At 50.5% G+C, this 21,384-nt stretch overlaps 1 protein-coding gene across 5 annotated transcripts in view; it reads left to right on the forward strand.

Annotated features, from left to right (window-relative positions):
• The first annotated feature begins 11,931 nt into the window (after positions 1 to 11,931).
• CAPN15 (calpain 15) overlaps positions 11,932 to 21,384 on the forward strand; it is an 88,915-nt gene continuing 79,462 nt past the window's right edge. For 4 of the 5 annotated variants that reach the window (XM_050968130.1, XM_050968127.1, XM_050968131.1 and 1 more), the window contains exon 1: positions 11,932 to 12,152. The gene's annotated coding sequence lies outside the window, so the exon portion shown is untranslated. Of the gene's footprint in view, positions 12,153 to 20,886; positions 21,152 to 21,384 lie in introns of all 5 variants that reach the window. The other variant, XM_050968129.1, reaches the window with a different exon arrangement.

Raw genomic sequence — 21,384 nt, forward strand, 5'->3', positions numbered from 1 at the left:
ATTTCAATAACCCAATGCCAAACCAGCTCGAGCCCCCACCCAGTGACCTGGGAAAATCTTACACACACCCCTAGGCACCTCAGAGAGGCAATGCTTCCCCTCTCGCAAGCACAGAGTCTCGGTGTAGCAGAAAAGGTTTAATACATGAGATAAACAACAAACAGTAAATTGGGAAAACACCTCAACTAGAGTTCATAGACCAAACCGTGAGCAAAGACCCACCCCAGGAAATTGGGCTGTGTCCTCTTTCCTGGGCTCTTGAGTCCAGCAACCCCCAAATCACCCACAGTTCCAAAAGTCCCGCAATCCAAAAGTCTCTGTCCTGGGTCAGTGCAGCCCCAAAGTTCGAGAGTCTATCTGCAGAGGTCCCTCTTCCCAGCCTGGGTAGAAAGGGGCACCTTACGTGGTTCGGGGCCAACTGCTCTGCCTCTCCGTGGGTTCTGCTCCCGCCTTCTCCACGAACTGCTCCGCTTTACCAGCCACTCCACTCTGCTCCTCCAGCCATCCTCACAAACTGCTCCACTCCACCAGCTGCTCTGCTCAGCTGTCCCGTGAGCTGCTCCAGTTGTCCCTGCAAACTGCTCGGCTCCGCTAACTCTGTGGGCCGCTCCACCCATCCCACAGCTACTCCACTCTGCTAGCCGCTCTGCTCCACCAGCTGTCCCATGATCCGCTCCAGCCATCCCCACAAACTGCTCCACTTCCCCAGCTGCTCTGTTCCACAGTATAGCTTCAGGCTCCCCCACTAGTTAGCACAGTACTCAGTGCTCTCAGCTCAGTAATCTCAGCTCATAGTAGGGGAGCCCCAGTGCTAGTGCACCATTAGCCAAAAGTGAGTTCAGCTCAGTAACCTGTATCTGGATTCTTAAGGGAATAAAAAATCAACTCTGACATTCCACAGTGGAGCTGGGAATGTGCAATTGGTGTTCCAGACCCTCACAAGGGGCCCATAGCATCAGGTACACACACACACCAGTCCCCAACCTCTCTCCCTTCATGGGGTTTTGGAACCATGTCCCATGTTTAGCAAGTACCACCCAACTGAGGTTGAGTCATCTCTGTCACAAAGCAGTCCCATAGCTCCCCATTCACACAATCAGGGTGACAAACTTTTTTTTTCTGCCCCAATAACAAAGAAATTGGGGATCCCAGAGCTGTTAAAATAACCATCCCAGCCTGCTGTGGGTTTATGCTAAGTGGAGGGTGGATGCCAATGCAAATATTTCCCCATTCTTTGAAATTCTTGGAATTCTTTCCACATTCCCTACAATTCACCACCAGATGTCAGGGTAGCACTCATCCTGACTCTGCTTACACTTACAAGACCCATCTTGTATAAAGTACATCTCAGTTATGTCATATTCATATCTTAAGCATATTTTCATAAAGAATATGGAGTGAAACATTATACTAGTCTTCTATGTTTTTGAAAACACCAGAGGTGAGCCAGCTCGGCCTTGCATGATGTGTATGTTCAGTAAGCACGGTTCCCTGGCGCCCACCATGCCCCTGGGACTGTCCATCTTACATTTGTTGTATAAAGAGTAGAAGACACAACAGTTACTGCACACGACAGTTCCAACTTTTGCTATTTTAGCAAGACTTTCAAGATCTTTGGTGTTTTTCTGGAGTCATAGGATTATGGGAGACTGTCAGCTTTTAAACAAGAAAGGCCCAAACAATATTTAGGTGCCTAAATCCCATGAATTTTGATGGAGTTAGGTGCCTACATACCTTTGAGCATCTAGCCCTGAGTTTCTAGCCCTCCTGCTTGCAGAGAGACATGTGAAAATGTGACTCCAAAGCCTAAAACCCAGCAAGCAAATAAACACCTCCCAAAAGGGTTTGTTTGGTTAAAAATCATGTGTAGGACCCTACCAAATTCACGGTCCATTTTGGTCAATTTCACAGTCATAGGATTTTAAAAATCGTAAATTTCATGATTTTAGCTATTTAAATCTGAAATGTCAGTGTTGTAATTACAGGAATCCTGACCCAAAAAGGAGTTGGGGGTGGGGTGGGAGGTGCAAAGGATTGCAGTACTGCTACCCTTGCTTCTGTGCTGCTGCAGGCGGTGGTGCTGCCTTCTGAGCTGGGAAGCTGGAGAGCGGTAGCTGCCGTCTGGGTGCCCAGCTCTGAAGGCAGCAGCGCAGAAATAAGGGTGGCAATACTGTGCACCCCCTAAAATAACCTTGCAACCCCCCTGCAACTCTCTTTTGGGTCAGGACCCCCAATTTGAGAAATGCTGGTCTCCCCCTGTTAAATCTGTATAGTGTAGGTAAAAGCATACAGGAGACCAGATTTAACAGTCTGTGATGCGTTTTTCATGGCTGTAAATTTGGTAGGGCCTTAATCCTGCAATTTTAAAAATCTCATGATTTTCGGGGCTTATCATGAGATTTTGTAATGTTTGGCGTTGGTAACGCTACCACAATTCATCAGCTGGGCAAAGCTTTTCCTTGCCAGCCCAGCGCCCTCCGAGTCAGAGGAGAGTTGTAGAGCATCTCCCATGCAGACATGAGCTGGGGGTAGGACAGCGTGGCACCTGGGGGGTGATGGCTGCAGTCGTGGCTTCTTACTGTGAGGTGCTTTCTGGCTTCTGCAGGCAAGTGTGCTGCTCCTGCAGCTGGCCCGGGCTGTATGCCACATTCGCACTGTGCAGCACACAGGGCCTTTGCCTCCCTTGGCAGCGGTTGAACAGCGCCTGTGGAGTTGGCACGATCCCAAGTCAAACGCAGCTGGGCCCACGAAGCCATGTCAGCCCCAAGCGGGGATGGAACTGACTAACGAGCATCCTTCTCTCGCTCTCAGAGCCACACCGGCCCAGCTGGGGCCGACTCAGCATCCCTGCAAGGAGCCAGGCTCAGTGCTCATCCTGTACCGAGGAGTGGCGTGTCCCCTCCAGTCCCCCTCAGCTCACTTCCCTCCCGTTCCACACACCTCCAGGCAGCAGGTGAGCCTCGCTTGGGTGGCCCCCTCTTTCCAGCCCTGACTCTGGGGCACTGAGTGGTGCAGCCAGGGAGTGGGGGGAGGGCTCCTGGCGGTGGAGACCCAAAGGCACCCAGCTGCAGCAGGATGGGAGGGCAGGCGGTGCAGCAAATTCACTAGGAAATTGGGGAAGTGGAAGGAATGAGAGTTTGCAGAGCTCCCTCTAGGGCACCTCCCTGCACTGGATCCAGGATCCCCGGCCATGTTCCCTGTGCATTGCAACCAATCTCCTTATCCCTCCCTTCCCTGGGGCCAGGGACCCCTAGTGCTGGGTGGGAAACTGGGAAGGGCCCTGACTGGCATGGCTGCTCCCTCCCCCCCATCTCATTGATATACACAGACTGGGAACCACCCCCTCCATGGCTGTGTTTTGCTGAGGCGGCTATGGAGTGGGGCATGGTGGAGACCTGGCTACAGATCCACTGCCCTCCCCAAAGGCTCAGCAAACCCAGACCTGCCCAGCTACAGCAGCTGGCTCTAAGTCAAACACAGGGGCCACACTAACAGCAACAATCATCCAGATGTCTGTCTAACTGACACACTCCCACCATTGCAAGGCTGGGCAGGCCAGGAGCATTTATACAGGGCTGCGCTGCCTTCCCATCTCCTGCTTCCTATAAGGTAGGGCTCTCCCCACCAGCAGTGGGTCGTTGGGTCTTGTCTGAGGTCTGGGGAGCTCCTATGCACTTTGCAAACTGTTTTCCGGGCTTTGCTCAGCTGGTGAGTTCCTCCCAAACATGTCTGCTCTCCCCAGGGGCAGGGAGTGGGTTGAAAAGGAATACTCTGGCTGGCATCCCTTAATGAGGCTGGACAGTAAGACCCAGCTTGGATCCATGGTCTCTAGAGCCAGGGACTCGCTCCCTGAGCCCTGGCCAGAGGAGAGGGAGCCCTTATGTGGCTGTGTGCCCCCTTGGATCTTCCTCCTCAAGGGCCTTTTGTGAGGCCAGGAGCCAGAGGTTGCTCCCACTTCCTGCTTCAAAGGAGCCTTCTCTGCATACCCCACAGCCACCATGGGGCCCTGTGGCTCCAGCATTAAGGCCTGGGTGTTTTACCTCAGCAAACTGCAGACTTGATGCGAGGAGCCTCTGGGGGTGAGTGGTACCTCCCCTTTGCAGCGGGTGGCTCATACTGGATTTCCACAGCTAGGCACAAGCATAGTGCTCTGGGCTGGCTGGTGGGTGCCAAGGAGGGGCCACCACTATGGAAATAGCATGCAGGAAATGAGTTATTGGTGAGAAGGTGGGAGCTCTGTGGGCTGAGATCTCAGCATTTCCTGCACCCTTCTCCACGCCCGGCATCAGGATCTTGGGTGCTCTGAACTGTGACCTCAGCAATTTTGTAAAACCCTGTAGCTCCTCCTCCCCAGATAAGCCCAGAGAATATGAACCCTAGACACAGCAGTCTGCAGCCCCAGCATGGTCCCACTGGCTCTCCTTTGAGTGCTGGTGAGCTCCTGATCCATGTGGCCCTTAATACACCTGCTTCCCACACAGCAGGGAGTGGAGGGGCAACAGGGAGAGCTCGGTTTCAACAGGTGCTGAAAGGTCCGGCAGGCACAAAGGGCTGCTGAGATCTGGGGAGGGTGTATGCAGAGCCATCTCATCCCAGAGCATGGAGAGAGAGTCCCCCTGCCCCTCCATGACTCTGGTGGGGCTGCACTGGGAATGCTGTGGCTGGGCTGGGCACCTCTTTGTCAAAGAGATGAGAGAAAAGCAGCAGAAATGACATGGGGCTGAGGGGTGGGGAGAGCCCAGCTGCGGGTGAGGGAGAGAGGAAGGAAAGGGGAATAGCTGAGGGATGGCAGGGGCAGGGAAGTTGGTTCTGCCCTTGTCAGCCCCAGCCAAGGAGCTGATGCCAGAGTGTAGGGCTGGCCTGGGTCATGTGGATGGGGGAGAGGAATTGCACAGGGAAAGCAGGTATCAAAGAGGGAAGAGATAAGGGCTTGAACTCCTGATATTACTGGGGTGGGAGCTTGGGATGACTCTGTCTACCTCCCGCCCAGGCCTGCACAGCTGTCAGCTCACCACTCCCCTTTCAGACTCCCTGCCTGGCCCTGTGTATCTCCTCTGGGTTTGCTTAATGGGCTGTGTCAGCTGTAAGCAACTAATGAGTTTTCCTCTCTTGCTTTTAGTGACCTTGGGTGAAGTGGTGACTGGGATGTAGGAAGCACGTTCCACACTGGACGCTGGGACGAGGCGGCACATGGGAGCCTGGCAAAGTTGGAGGCACGATGGAAGGTGCTGCCAATTGCCATGTCAGATGCTGTACAGTCTCACACCCCGCCTGAGCGCGAGCAGTTGGCAGCATGAGAACAGTCTGCTGGAGGAAGCCCCAGGCCAAACAAACCAGTTTGCCTCATGTATTGGGTAAGAACCGCCAATGGATCCCTGTCCATCTCCCACAAGCGATTATCACTCTGATCCTTTGTTACAGCAGCATCCAACTGAGATCGGGACCCCGCTGTGCCAGGTGCTGTACAAATGCACAGTGAGAGCCCCCAGGAGCTTCCAGCTCTGGAACCCTCACCCATGCAGACAGGAGCAGTAGCGTGGCCTGGTGCAGGGGTTCTCAACCTTTTTCTTTCTGAGGCTCCCCCACCCCATGGTATAGAACAAGGGTGGCCAACCTGAGCATGAGAAGGAGCCAGAATTTACCAATGTACATTGCCAAAGAGCCATAGTAATACATCAGCAGCTCCCCTTCAGCTCCTCGCTCCCAGTGCCTCCCGCCTCCTGGCAGCTCTGCTGATCAGCGCCTCTCCCTGCCTCCCTGCACCTCCTGATCCGCTGTTCCTTGGCATGCAGGAGGCTTGGAGGGGGAGGGGGAGGCGGAGGGGGAGGAGTGAGGGCACAGCAGGCTGAGGGGAGGGGGCGGGAAGGGGTGGAGTCGGGGCAGGGCCTGTGGCAGAGCCAGGGGTTGAGCAGTGAGCACCCCCCGGCACACTGGAAAGCTGGCTCCTGTAGCTCCAGCCCCAGAGTCGGTGCCTATACAAGGAGCCTCGTATTAACTTCTGAAGAGCCGCATGTGGCTCTGGAGCCACAGGTTGGTCACCCCTGCTAGACACTCCATGGCCCAGCTGTTTTTCTGCATATAAAAGCCAGGGCTGGCATTAGGGGGTAGTAAGGAGGGCAATTGCCTGGGGTCCCATGCCACAGAGGGCATTGTGAAGCTAAGTTGCTCAGGCTTTGGCTTTAGGCCCAGGTGGTGGGGTTACAGCAGGGCTTTAGCTTTCTGCCCTGGGCCCTAGCAAGTCTAACACCAGCCATGCTTGACAGACTCCTGAAACCTGCTCGTGGCTCCCCACGCGGCCCCGGAGCCCTGGTTGAGAACCAGTGGCCTAGTGGTTTTAGCATGGAACCAAAGTTGAGCGGAAAGTCAGACAATTTGAGTTCTTTTCCCAGCTCTGCCCCTGACTTGCTGCGTGACCTTAGGCAAGTCCCCACCCTTCTGTGTGCCTCTGTTTCCCCATCTATAAATGGGGATAGTATTTATCTCCAGGGGCATTGTAAAGGTTAATGTGTGTAAATTGCTGACTATTAACCCATTTGAATTGGTAACATTGCAGCTAAAGGAAAAGGCTGGGTTGGCTGCAAGTGACAATTTTCTAATTTTTGTTCCCTGTGAAGTGCAGCAAATGCGAAGGTATTAAAATCAATAGAGGCTGTTGATCGCTCTTCCTGAGAGACTGGAGTGAGTGATGGATTGTTTGTCCCGAAGAGACGTGCTTCCCACTGCTGTGAGGTAGCTGGGGATGAGCTGAGAGAACCCTCTGTATGGTTCTAAGTGGATGTGATATAATTGATTATCTAAGAGGAGCTTCTGATCCCGAGTGGGCTGAGCTCACACACAGCGCGTCTGTTCTCTCTGTTTTACATAAAGCTGGAATAAACAATTAGTTTTGCTTCCATTTCATAAATCCCCTAGGTGGAGCTGCCAGTGAGGTGGCTAGGTCTCTGTTGGGGATCACTGCCCCACCCCCTGTGCAGTCCTTCACATTCGTGCAGCATGGTACACCCTGGGTCTGCTGTCACACCTCCTTTGCACCCGTGTAAATTGCTGCCCATTGTGCAGGGCAGTGGCGAATCAGGCTGCTTGTCTCTGAAAAGTGCCAGCCATTTACAAAGCGCTTTGCAGAAACAGAAAGGCACAGCCCCTGCGCCTAAGAGCTTCCAGTTGGAATTAGGCAAATGCAGGGAGTGAAGATGGAAGCAAAGGAATGGGATGAATGGGTTACGGTTAATTTAAGAAAAAGGGCCTGATCCTGGCATGCTAAGGCAAATTTGTGCCACAACATTAAATTTGGTTTAGCCAGCTGTCTGGGGGATTCACCTGGCATAGGAAATCTCCAGATTGCATGCAGCTCATGTGTCAGCTCCAGTGGCCCCCATCTGTAGCCCAGGAGAAATGGGGAGTGGCTAGGAGTGCTGCTGCACTTTGGCTGTCCTAGGTTAGCGGAACAGCTCTTTGCAGCTGGTGCAATTTAGAGCAGTCCTGAGGCTGCTCTAAGCTGGTCCTTAGGACCAGAGAGTGATAAAGGTCACTTACTGCCCATATTGTGGCTGGCTCCGAGCTGCACCAGGGGCAGTGCGGCTAGTATGGGGCCCCACTGTGGAGTTGCATTATGTTGTGACTGTAGCTTTTGCAATACTTGTTAAAAGTCAGACTCCAGGGGGACAAGAGCTGGAGGTAGAGAGCCCAGCAGTGGAGTCTGGCAGTGCAAGGCCCTAGGTGAGGGACTGGGAAGGGAAGGTGGGCAAGAGGCTGAGTGGAGCAGGAACTCCTCATAGATCTGTATCAAAACAACTGAATAAAGCTGCAGGATCAGTTGCACCAGCACTGACCTCCTGCATATGCTTAACCATCCCCATGGTTGTGGTTTCCCACATTTCTGACTCCTGTTTGGGTGGGTGGCCATGCAAGCTGTCTCATTTCCCTGCATTCTGTGCAGTGGAAATGGAATCAGTGAGGTATCCATACAGGGCTGGCGCTTCCATTAGGCAACCCTAGGCTGTTGCCTAGGGCGCCAAGATTCAGGGGGCGGCATTTTGTGCGCTCCCCACAGGGCACACGGGACCTTCTGGTTCCGCTCTCGTCACGTCACGTCGCCGAAGAAGGACCCTCCACCGACATGCCGCGGAAAGCAACGGCAGGCAATTGAGCAGCTCAATGACTGCCGCTGTCGCCTGCGGCATTTGGGCGGAGGGTCCTTCTGCAGCGCGATGGGAGTGGAACCAGAAGCTCCCGCGCGCCCCATGGGAGCGCACAAAATGCTGCCCCCCGAATTCTGCCTAGAGTGCCAGAAGTCATACACCCAGGATCTGTTTCCTGGTGGAGCAGTAATTAGCTGTTCCTCCCTCTCCTAGTGTGCTGATGCTTTCCCTGACATGCAGTTTTGGGGACTGTCCTGCTCTGTCTGGGCTCAGCCTCCCAAACCACAGGCAGGTGTTAGGAAGGTGGGTGGCAGCATCTTGGCCATTAAACCAATCTGGGGTGGAAAGAAAATAATATCAGCTTAGCTCTCACTTAATTTTTGTAGGTCAGTTATATGATTGGTGTGTGTGTGAGAGAGAAGTCTAAATTCCCTCCCCCCATGCAGAACACAAACATGCTCCACCTGACAGTGCCCCTCCTCCTGAGAGATCAGGCTGGACATGGAGCTGTGAATGCAGATTCTTCAAGGGGCCAACTGTTCTGTTAGGCACACAGGATCTTATACACAGAAATAGAGGGACTTAAAATTAAATGAACCCAAACTATTCAGCCATCAGTAGCTTAGGGTCCCCCTGGCAGAGATTCCCATTAAAGGGGCCCATGTCAAGTCAGTTTAGGGCCCAAATTTAGATGGGGACAAATAAATAAACCAATCCCAGTCTCTGACAAAATCTGTCCTTATCTGCAAGGGTTTCTATGGGCCTCTCTAAAAGACAATCTCAAAGGGGTGGGGATGGGCTATACGGGGATGGCTTTGGGTGGACTTCTTGGGGATTTGACTCTTCAGTTAAATGTGAGGGCAGGGAGGATTTTCTTGGAGGGGTGGGATGTTTTTTTTTTAATTTGGATTTTTATGCCCTGTGCTTGGTGGGGTGGGGCAGGACATTAGGAGCAGGAAACTGACTATAATCTGAAAAGTAACTGACTGGTTTACTTTCACTGCCCAAGGGAGCGAAAGCGTAAAAAGGAAACAAAGGGTGACTAGGCCATAACCAGGAAATGTGTCCCTTTCCCTGTAAGGCTCCACTATTTGCAAGCCTAAAGATAATGTTACCCCAAATAAGTGACTGCCCTTTTTTGTTTAACAAACATTGATTTCTTTCCTTGTTCTGAATCCAGCTGAATTAACAAAGCCGTTTTTGTTTGAACAAACAACAATTTGTCTAATGTCGTATTGTGCCAAGTCATCTTACTTAGCGGATCAGCATCTGGGAATAATGATTTCCACTTTAATTTCTGTGACAAAATAAGAACAGCAACTCACTACCATTTTGGTAGGTCCTTCAAAAATACTGGCTATTTTTCTTAGTTTCTCTGCAATAAAGTGGTTACTTTATAGTTTAAATAGAACAAGGGAAGGGGAAGTGATGTAGATATTTAGAATGAGGAGGATTTTCACATTTACGTTTCTTAGATCATAGGACACTTTAAAAGGTGAAAATTGAGGCCTAAATTGCTAGAAAGTCTTTGTGTGTAATTTAATTGAACACGGTGACATACCAAGTGGAGTCTGTAGTACACGACTTTGAAGGCAGTTGGCTTCACAGGTAAAGGTATAGCCCCTACCTTCCCAGATGTAGCATTATGGGGGGGATTTACCTATGATAATCTTGCTTGCATGCTGTGTATGGTTTCCATTGACAGTTCAAGCTGGTTCAGTGGTTAGAGCAGGGAACTGGATGCCAGCATTCTAATCTAAGGGCTAATCTACAATGGCAATGTTAAAGCGCTGCCGCAGCAGCACTTTAACGTGGCTTGTGTGGTTGTGGCAGACCACTGGGAGTGAGCGCCCAGCGCTCTAAAAAACCCACCTCCACGAGGGGCGTAGATACCAGTGCTGGGAGCACGGCTACCAGTGCTGGTGCACCGTCTACACTGGTGCTTTACAGTGCTGAATCTTGCATTGCTCGGGGGTGGTGGGTTTCACACCCCTGAGCGAGAAAGTTGCAGTGCTGTAAAGTGCCCATGTAGACAAGCCCTAAGTGTAGCTACCTCATCTAAAATGCCTGTCACTGCAGTGTCAAAGGCTCCAACCCTTGTGCATTGACAATGCTTGCAATTTTATCACAAGTCTCCATATTTGGTGTCTTTTTGAAGTGCTCCTGCAGCTCCTTGGCGCTTCTAGAGTGAGGTGACTGTGAGAATCTAAGCTATCCTTTTTTAAAAAGGAAGTTTCTAGCCTTCACAGTTGTGGAGAAAAGCTTGAAAACATGACCCTTACAGGCTCAAAAGAGAGAAAGCAAATAAAAAGAACGCATATTTATTTCTAAAAAAAAGTCTCATGACTTTTTGAAGGGCCTGACTTGTGATGTTTGAATGCCTGGAGCTGGCACGACTGAGCTCATTGCAAAAGTGGGGCTGAAATATAGAGAATCTTGGATTCTGCTAAGAAATTGCTCTGGCCTTGGGCAAGTTGCTTACCTTTTCTGTAAATAAAAATTGGACAACAACTTTCAGCTTCCTGGCAGGAGGTAGTCTGTAAATGCTTTGGAATCTGATTAAAGATGCAGCAAAGCTGCAAAGTCTTATTATTTTGCATTGATTTTTTTCAAAGTATAAACTGCATGCAAAGCATCGGCCCTTGCCTTGGGACAGGATTGAATTTGGGCCCCTCCTGGCACTCCATTGTTTTTTCCTGACTCCACACAGTCCAATGAATTGAGGAGAGAATTCCTACAGCTTCCTGTCTTAAATCGTGGTCCGGATGCTGTGTTCCAGCCCAGAGGTAGCTGCATTTCAGCAGTGAATTGAGTGATTCCTCTAGGTATTGGGTGTGGGTTGTGTTGAAAGGCAGCATGGTCTAGTGGTTATAATGGGACTTGGCGCTAGGACTCCTGAGTCCCATTGTTGGTTCTGACACTCCGTGTGCATTGGCTTTCTCCAACTGCAGAATGAGGGTGAGGGATGCCCAACTTTGTAAAACCCTTGGAGCTATGCAGGTGGAATGGACTAGGCTAGTGCTGAGTGTCTGGTATTTCAGGTGCTGTAGAAGTGTAGGGTCACATCTGGCTCAGCATCTGCGATGCAGTCAGGGTGACCAGGCCATAACCAGGACACGTGTCCCTTTCCCCCTGCACAGCTATGCAGCCACCGCTGCCACCTTCTCTCCTTCCCTGCCTGTTCCTCATCCCAGGACCCCCCCTCCCCCCGGACTCCCCTCTGTGCTGGCGACTCCCCGGTGCAAGTCGCTCTGCTGATGCACCTCAGCCCTGGTGTGTGAGGTACGGGGCACTCAGCGCCCAATGGCTCCATTAGCCGGACCCCCTGGGATCTGGGCGAGCCGGCTCCAGTGGGCGCTGAGCCGCCAGACTCTGCAGCGCCCACTGCCGGCGGTGGGCGGCGCTGCAGGCCGCTCGTGGCCAGCTGCAGGCGGCAGCAGCCCCAGGTGAGTGCCCGGGGACGGGCTAGGAAATTGCATCCCAAGCGCAGAGCGCCATGGGACTTGTAGTTCCCACCTTCGAGTCCCTCTGCCCACCGGCCCCCATTCTCTCGTCTCATCACCAGTACCTCAGGCCAATGGACCGCCCCGGTCAGAAGGTCCCCCTGGATTCGGCGCTGTAGCCGCGGCCTCAACACACCCACTGTCGGGGTGTCAGTGTGCCCGAACGGACTACAATTCCCACAATGCTTCGCTTTCCCGGCGGCTTCCGCTCCGGCTTCGCAAAGCCCCCTGGGGCTTGTAGTCTCCCTGAGCGATTCATCGCGGCTCTTACGCTGTTTCCGCGACGTAGCCCCTGTGGTCCTCTATAGGTCGCTGCGTTGCGGAGTTGGCGTAAAACCGGGTTTCTGGACTCCCGGGCAGGCTCTGCTTGAGCTTCTCATTGAAGGGGGAGGAAACAGTTTCCGAAGCAGCTGGGAGCCGTGAAGGGAGGGGGTCAAAGTTACTCTGCCCGGGGGAAAGTGAGGGGCTCGGGGGACGCGAGCAGCAGCAGCCCAGCCGCCTCTCGCCAGAGGTAAGTGCCACCCGCGGGGGAGGGGCGCAGGGGCCGGGGAGCCCCCTCCATGGAGCCGGGCGGGGAGGGCGAGGGGCCGGGGAGCCCCTTCTGTGGAGCCGGCCCGAGGATTCCCCTATGGAGCTGAGCGGGGAGGAGGGACGAGGCACTAGGGAGCCCCCCCCCCCCTCCGTGGAGCCAGGCGGTGGAGTCCCCCCTCCTCAGGGAGCCAGGCGAGTTCGGATGGTGGGCAAGGGTGGGGGCAGGGAGTCCTCTCCCCAGGGAGCTTCCTACAGCTGGAAAAGGGGGATCCTTTCTGTAAAACCATTGGCTAAAAGGAGAGAGTGGTCAGCAAATGGGGGGCAGCCCGTCTACAGCCTATCGAGCTTGCTGAGCCCAGCCATAAAAGGGGGGGTGTCCCCCAGCATTCCTACCCAAGTAGAAATAACCAGGAGAGAAGAGTGGAGCTGTATCTTGCTCTGAGCCTATCTAGGAGTGCCCCCCCCATGTCTAACTGGGAATGGAGAATGAAGGGACAAGGTGTGTGTGTGTGTAGATGTGTGTGTAGGGGGGTGGGTGGGTTGTCCTGTTCTGACTGGGAATGAGTCCAGTGGGTGTAGGGGGCAGTGGTATAGCTGGGGTGTCAGGTTGGATCATTATAGACAGGACAATAGAGACTCTCTCCTCTTGTTGAAATAAGGTAAAAGCTAAATGAACTGGGAGAGAGGAGGCTTCAGGATGAGTGAGATGTTTGCTGCTTGAAACCCGCTAACTCTCTTAATCACCCTCTCAGAAGCATTTTAAAGCCTTTTGGAAGGTTGGGACTGAAAATCTTGGCTTTCGTTGCCTGTTTCTAATTCACACTCAACTGATGCCTTGTCAGGGCCCCGTGGTTTTTGTGCTTTTTATTCCTCACAGTATTTTGCTGTGCTTTGTTCCACCTCTTGTAAATAACAACCACCCCCTTACCTGCCCAATCTCCCCTGTCATTGCTCAGGGACCTGGCCCTGATGTGCTGTGTAGTAAGGGGAGTGCTCTTTGTAAGAAACCACAAAGTAGGCAGAGCCACTGGGCTCTCTTCTACTAACCCCTGGTCACCTTGCATGAAGAGGAATTTTTAGCTGGGTTGGCAAAGTAGACCCATTCTGAAAGCTGGACTGCCTCAGATTGGTGGGAACAGCTTCTTAATAGCCAGGATAAAATATGGATTAGAAAACCTGGATGCAGTCCCATATAGGAATATAGTCCAGTAAATATGGGATCAACAGGCAGCACTGCTGAGGTTGTAATTATTGTTGTATAATAGTGCATATGATGAGCCTAAAATTATGCCTATCCCCTTAATATCTCTGACTTTATTTAGATTTGGAGCCAGGTTGCTTAAAAAAAAGATGCCATGGAACCTTAGTGAATCCCTCCTACTATAATTAATTTATTTATTAATGCTATGTACTTCTGCAGTGCATTCGAGTCCCTGAGTGCTTCAGAAACAGGGATGAATTTAGCCTCCCAATCTCACAGAGAGATGGGGAAGTATTGTTCACGTCAGATTATATCAAGGAAACGGAAACATAGTGTAGTTAAATGACCACCTGGAGGCTGAACAGTGAATCTGTGGCAGAGCTAGGAAAAGAACCCAGAAATCTTGCCTCCCACTTGTGTGATCTAACCGCTAGAACAGGACTTATGTCACTATCTGATGCAGGGTCATGTGTTCAAGTGTTTAGGTGCTATTGCCTGTTCGTTGTTGTCACCTGTCTCTCACTGTAAGCTCTTCAGGGACCTAGAACAGTCTCTGTGACCCCTCGGTGTTACTGTACTACAAATAAGACTTAAATACATCACCATAAGTCTGATACAGGGCATGTAATGGGCTCTTTCCTCTAACCAAAGCCAATGTTATTTAAATAACTTTCATATGCCCTTCTTGCATTCAGACAATTGAGTTTTACGTCTCCTCCACCTTGCTAAGCCTGAAAGCAAATTCCATGGAATGATTGTCCTGTGTACTAGCTGGTAGACAAGATTACACACATGCGTGTTTAAAAATGCCTTTTTTTTTATTTCTACAACAGGAGAATACATTTGCGCTTGATATTCTGTAGGCTTTTCTCCACGATATGCGCTAGTGCCTGTGAATAGCCAAACATAATGAATGGTTTTCCTTAAAGTACCTACTGCACATGCACAGGGATGTTATCCACTGACGGTGGGAGATAGTAATGGTTTGTTCAGGAGTTACCAGAGGCCCTGCTATTGATGTGCTGAGACTTAAGACTAGGTTGGGCAAAGTGTAGACCACAGCTGCCTTTTAATACAGACTAGGTGGCCCCAAGAGTCTTAAGCATCCTAGAATACAATGCTACTTATTAATCTGAGTGACCAGATCACAGTGTAGCAGTTCATGTTGGGACCTGTAGTTCCTAGGGGTTGCCTGTTGTGTTAAAGGCAAATCTGGTTGCCGTCTGTTCATTGTATGCATTAGGTGTGGCGTTTTGTAAATGGTAACAGAAATCTGTAAGACCAGGAAATCATTCGCCTTTCATCTTGAGACATGCTGGGGACCAGCTGCACTGAGTCTGCTGGATGACTTCCTTTGCTGCTGCATTGTGGGACCCACTGGCACGATAAACAGCAGTAATCAATTAGCTCGTCTGAGCGTGTTCCCCCATCGTTCAAGCCAATGGGAGTTTTCCCATTGACTGACATGGGACCAGGATCGAGTCCATTTTGTGATGTTAAGAGATCAAGAGTCTAGTAGCGTACTGGGCAAAGTGATTTGCATCACCCAGCTTCATTTGGGATGTAAACATTACCCTGTATTGAACTGATACGTGGAATCCCTGAGTACATATGAGATCCTAATGATCCTTATGAGTAAAAGTCTCATATGCTTCATTTGACCTCTGTCAGAGCCTCGATCTCTTGCCTTTTGGGACACAAGGGATGGCCCACGGTCCCCCACCACTTCCCAGATGTTTGGGGGCTGAGAGGCCTTTGATTGCTGTCGTAGGGTTTTATGTATTTGTATGTGTGTTTGGGGGTGTCAGTTCATTGGGATGGGAAGAGCAGTCTTCCCTATTCTCTGACTTATTGTGCAGTTAGAGAGGGAGCCTAGGATGTGCCAGGTGCATGTTGTCTTTGTAAATCTGAATAAATATTAAGCCCTGGAAAAGTTTGAAGTACCACTCAAAGGGTCTGGCATCCTGCTAAAGCTTGGGGCTGGCCCTGTGTTACTGAGGTTCTGGACTGACCCATGTAGGCAGCCAGGTATCCCTGGTGCACAGACAGGCGTGTGTGATGGTACGTGCTGGATCATGTGCGCACTGGGGCGTCCTGAGGACACCATTTATCTTTGCTCTGAATTCTTCCTACTTTGGGAGTTTAAGCCCAGCCCTCGGCATTAGCTCAGCACTGTTTGTCCTTGTGGCAGGCTGGAGTATGTATGGTATAATCGGCTTTGTCATGTGGAAAAGACTTCACTGGGTTTTGTCAAAAGGGCTTTGAGCAAGTGTGCTGGGTTGCTCCTCTGTGTGTCTGTTGATATGAGACTGTTGAAATCATTGGGGAGGGATGTCCTGGTAGGAGTTGCCAGTGCCTCTCCCCTGAGTTGTTGGCACCTACAAGCACAAGTCATATTCATATCCTAGAGAGAGAGATCAGGCCAGATCTGTAGCTGCTGCAAATTGATATAGGTCCACTGAAGTCAGTAGAGCAATGCTAACTCTCACTCACTAAGGCTCTGGCCTCTTGATTTTGAGGTATGTGATTATTTTAGGTTAGGCTAGAACAAAATGAATAAATATTTTTCCTCTCTTCCTTTCCATCTAAACCATGTTTCCTTCTCTGCTTAGTCCCATGTCCCATCATGAACTCTTGCCGTGCATGGGGGGAGATGGGACCATTCTGAGTTGCTAGCATCAGGGCCCAGTGTCACTTGGAAGGAGAGGGAAAGGAATGGAGTTCAGGACGTTGATTGCTCTAAGCTAGTAGTGTTGGGCGGTAGCAGTAGCTAATACCTGGTTGATGGAACTAGAAGCACCGTAGCTCTGACAAGGACGTGTGAACATGGCCCAGCTTTGAGAATTCCCCTGGATGAAGCAGATCCTGCTTGTAATGTAGTTCAGGCAGATGAGTAAAGGTGTCCTCCTTGGCTTTCTTTCACTAATCCGCCTCCTTCCCCCTACCATCCCAAATGTAGCTCCATGGGATGTACTTCTGTGAGGCTGGAGTGTATTGTATATGGCTATCAGGTTTATCTTTGCCCTGGACTAGAAGGGGTAGGGTGGGGTGGAGCAGAACAGGCTACCGGTACATTGAGTCCTGGGTAGTCTGGAATGCCATTGCTTGTCTAGTGTTTGGTGATCACTGCTGAGGAAGCAAAGGCAGGGTAGGGGCCTGTCCATAACTCTTGCCTCCCCCAACCTCTCCCACATATTAGAGGCTCTTGCCTTAGTGGATGGAAAATGCCACAGTGACTCCCTAAAGCCGCTTGTTGTTCCTGAGTTAAAGGATGGCGAGGGTGGGGTGTGTGTATTTTCTCACTCTCGGGGGAAGAGCAGCTGCCTCTCTTTTTGGGTTGGAGGAGGGGAATTGAATCCAATCCAGAGAAGTGGGTCACCAGCAGCAAGAGGGATTTTTCCCCCTGCCTTTATATCACAGAGGATTGCTGTCCTGTCAATAGAGCTGCTGTTTGACAGCCCAGATAATGCTTTTATATTGATATAATTAGCAGGCCCTGGGGTTTGTTGTTTGTCTCTGGGGCACCGTGCTTTTCACTCTAAATCTCCTAAATACAACAGTAGGGACTGGAGAGCTGCTCCCGGGGGACAGGAACGTGTTTGCGGCCTTTCCAGCACCATTCGGGCTTTTGGAGGGTCAAGTCCATCGCCACTGAGACTTCCTGGTGGGTTTTTTATTGCCATGCATCCTGGGCATTTGGGAGGAGAACAGCATCTTGCTTCTTTTGGGACTGGCAGGCTGTTTCTGAAAAGCTTGAGATTATCACGTTTCACCTCTGAAATTTCAAGCTGAAAGTTGGACCTTTCTACCTACATTTCAAAGTAATGATGATTAGCCCTGTATATGGTCATTCCCATCCAAATGGATCCTGCAGTGCTTTGCTGATGATGTGTGGCTGTGACGTGTATATGTTAAGATATAAATTGCTTTGCTCACCATTGAAATGCAGGCGATTCTGGGACAACACGTAACACCTGGTTAATGGTGCGCAGCAAAACTGCGTGAGCCTTTGGATGGGATGTGAGGAATACTGTATCCATGTGAAAATTCAGGCAGGCAAAATTGAATGGTCCAGGCCAGAATTGTGCCAGGACACTGGGATTAATGGTTCTCTTCTTGAAAAACTGCGGTGGAATCAGCAAAGACCACAAATGGCCAGGACCTCTGTTTTTACTCCCTTTGTGAAAGAGCACCCCCTAACACCTGCCAGTAACATAACTGACTGGGAGGGAAGAGTGCCACCTACTGAAACCCAGCCAGCACTTCCTGCAATACCTAGACATCTTGCATCTAAGGCCTGGTCTACACTGAGTGGGGGATCGATCTAAGATACGCAACTTCAGCTACGAGAATAGCATAGCTGAAGTCGATGTATCTTAGATCGACTTAGAATCACTTACTTCTCGCGGCGTGGGATCGATGGCTTCCACTCCCCCGTTGACTCCACGTCTGCCTCTTGCTGTGGTGGAGTTCCGGAGTTGACGGCAGAGCGATCAGGGATTGATTTTAGATGCAATAAATCGATCCCTGATAGATCGATCACTACCCGCCGGTCCGGTAGACATACCCTAAGTATCAGCCCAGCCCAGTCCTGCTTAGCCTACTGAGAGCTGACAAGATCATAGCAGGCCTCACCACTTTGTTTTCAGCCACACTGTTCTCCTGCCTGCTGAAAATCTGTCCATCCTATAAAATAAAGGTTTACATGGAAGCTAAATCATTAAATGCTCTGCGAGGTGACATATTTACTAGCTTGTGTTTGTGCAGCGCTGTTAAGATATGAAGCCGTATTATTCAACTTGAGGCAATTGGTTTCCTTGTGGTGGCAGGCAAGACCATTGCGCTGTGCTGTGCACTTCTCTCCCCGTCGTCTCTGTTTTCCTACGTCTGGAGAATTGAAATGGACAAGGATCTTGCTCTCAAATTCTTGTCCATATCAGTCGCCCGCCTGCTTGTAAGATCAGAGCAGACAGGCAGAGTAGTGAGACTGTGACATACCCACTTGCAACTCCCTGTGCCCAAGCACAGTTAGGAGGTGCGTATGTGCGCACACGCTTTCAAAAGTGATGTGGCGCTCTCTATCCCGATACCATCACTTATGCTGCATATTATCATTGGGCATCAATCTGAAAATGTCTCATTAACTGTGAGTTAGTGGCCATCTTCATGAGGAGCAAAAATAAATAGTTTTGGAGCTTGAGTTGGAATGGCCTGTATATCTGGCTGTTTTATAAAAGATGCACTGTAGGTTAGCCAGAAGATACTGGGATTGCTTCAGGAATGACTGGATGACATTCTATGGCCTGTGCAAGAGATCAGGCTAAGATTCATAGATTCTAGGACTGGAAAGGACCTCGAGAGGTCATCGAGTCAAGTCCCCTGCACTCATGTTCACAGTGGTCCCTTCCAGCCTTAATCTATGAATTTGTACTGGGCCTCAAAGTCTGGAGGAGTTTCTTGCCTGCTCAGCGTCACTTTTTTAGCGTGTCTCATAGACTGCTGGTTAGATGCGATTAGCAGTACCTACATCCAGCCTTGAATTCATGCAGTGTGTCTGATTCTCCATTGCCTTAGCATCTGGCATCCCATGTGCCTGTGCAAAGTATCCGCAAAACACTACGAAATAAAATTCTCTGCTTGCCTGCGCTGATGGTTGCCCACTTTGCACAGATGTAACTGACAGGAAGGCAGGTGCAGAAACGTGCCTGTAATTTTAAAGATAAACTGTTGTAAAGTTTTGAGAGGTTTTTTTAACCCCCTCCCCTGTACGATTCACAAAGTATATACATAAAAGTATGTAGCCTTGTGGTTTTAACTTATTCACTCCACAGACCCTGAGCTGCAGCTGTTCTAGTGTCCCTGTGAGACTCTGTGGCCACTCTGAAATGTAGATTAAAAGAGCCATTTACAAACAGGGGTTCTTCACAACTTTGTCACAGGGGTTATAATTTCTCATGTGGTGTCTCAGCCTGAATGAGACTGGGAACGGGGCTGAGATAGGAAGGTGGGTTTTATTAAAATCATTTGAGCTGGTTTAGAGATTTGAGAACATAAGGGAAATGCATCTTTTTTAAAATAGCTGTTTTTTGCAGTAGAATAACAAAAATTAACCTTTAAACTTCAAGGCTTAACAAGCGCATTTAACCTATTCAGAGGAATCTTTGTTCATACATTTCTAGTAGATGCAATTGCTAATGACACACTGGCCATGCAGAATAATTGTCTGTTACTGTATTTGAACACGCAGGCAGTCGGACCATCCAGAGAGCCTGGTGGGCACGTACGGATCCCTCCGGAGATCCTGCCCCTGTTGCTGATTGTAGGAAGCTGCCCAGAGTCCGTATTGTTAGGATCCTGCTGAGTTTTCTAGGTGTCAAAGAGCCCTCACTGAGCGAGTGGCAGCAGAAATGGTAACAGAACAATGAGTCGACAGCCCATTCTGAACAGAGATCAAAAGTCTCTGTGTAACCCCTAACCACAATAGATAGGCTCCTGTTTCCAGGCAGGTTCTAACGCTGATGCTGTAAGAAGCCCCAAAGCCTTCTGGGAGTTGTAGTTCTGAAGAATCCACAAGCATGGTGAGTGACTTAAAAAGGAGTGTATTGTATGCATTGGTGACGTGCTCATCAGCATGGTTTCTCAACAACTGTTTGTTCATATTCGTTTTCTCTCCATTCACCGACTCTACACCGCTGTCAGTTGGTGCCGATCCTAGCAGACAGTAGCTGTCATTTAAGTAGCAGGCCAGCTCCTCAGCTGGTGTATCTGACATGCATTGATTAAGGTGGCACTTTGCTGGCTTACACCAGCTGAGGATCTGGCCTATAGAGTGGAAACCAAGACCCAAGTCACTGGTTCACAATCCTTTTCTATTCTTATCATGAAGGGCAGGAGGGGTTCTGTCCTTTCTCTCCTCATCCTCCACATCCCTTTTCCCCAGTACAGTCTGCACCGCTTCCCCTTTTCCCTGTCTGTTTTCTGGCTTTTGCCCCTTCACTCTTTGGTAATTCTCCCTCCGTGTATCAGAAGGCTCTGTGCTTTTGGGGCTGGGTTGCATGTGCTCTTGTGACCAAAGTGGTGTTGCAACAGCGGAGGAGAGAACCTTGGCCCAGTGGGATGATGGCCTGAGCTTTGCAGCCTTATAAACTGGGGCTGCCCAGGCAGTTGGCTGTGTCAGAGGCCATCTCCAGAACCGGGAGGCCAATCGAGTGCCTTTGAGGAGCCCCATGCTGCTTTGCCTGGAGTCACAAGCATATGTGATATTTCCAGCTTGGGGAGCAGGGCCCACTGGTGGGACAGCGATGAGAAGTGACAGGAGAAGATGGATCCAGGGTAATGCAGCTCTTAATGCTCCTTTTCTCCACCCAAGGAGTGGAAGTGGGTGTGTTTGGGCCAGATTTGCGCCTTCGGGTTGGCTACTCTTTCTCTAGAGGTCTTCTTTCTTGGCCAGCCTCACATCCCAGTGAACTAGGAACATGGCTAAGTTGGGCTTATTCTGATCTTCCCTTGCAAGGATCCCATGCCTTCAGGCCCTGTGTTAGGGGCAGACCATTTTCAGGGCCTGAAAGCTTTACTCTGGATGCTGTCAGCTTGTCAAAGAGGGGAAGCCTCCAAGATACCCGGAGCTTTGTAGCTAAGAACCAGGACCTTGAACTGGCTTTGGAATCAAATGAGGAGCTGTCAGACTGCAAGGGGTACCTGTGTGAGATGCTCTCACCAAGTCAGCCCGCTGCATGGACAGGGTTGAGTCTTCACGTGGCCTTGGCATCCAGCTTCAGGTGAAGAGTTGGGGTGATTCAGCCTGAGTCACTGAGGCCAGCTTTGGGGTATAATCTCCTGGCCACTTACAGGCATCTCTCACTACAGCTGTCTGAGGAGTAGTGATGACCTGGAGGCTGTGCACTGCATTCACGAAAGGTGGGCAGGTGCCCTTGAAGGGTGAGGTCAGCCCTCCCACGTGTTGCCTCTGGGTCAATGACTTGACTAGTTCCTGTCATACCCCCTTCTAGTC

Source organism: Gopherus flavomarginatus, chromosome 9, assembly GCF_025201925.1.
Source record: "Gopherus flavomarginatus isolate rGopFla2 chromosome 9, rGopFla2.mat.asm, whole genome shotgun sequence".
In the NCBI taxonomy this organism is placed as follows: domain Eukaryota; kingdom Metazoa; phylum Chordata; order Testudines; family Testudinidae; genus Gopherus; species Gopherus flavomarginatus.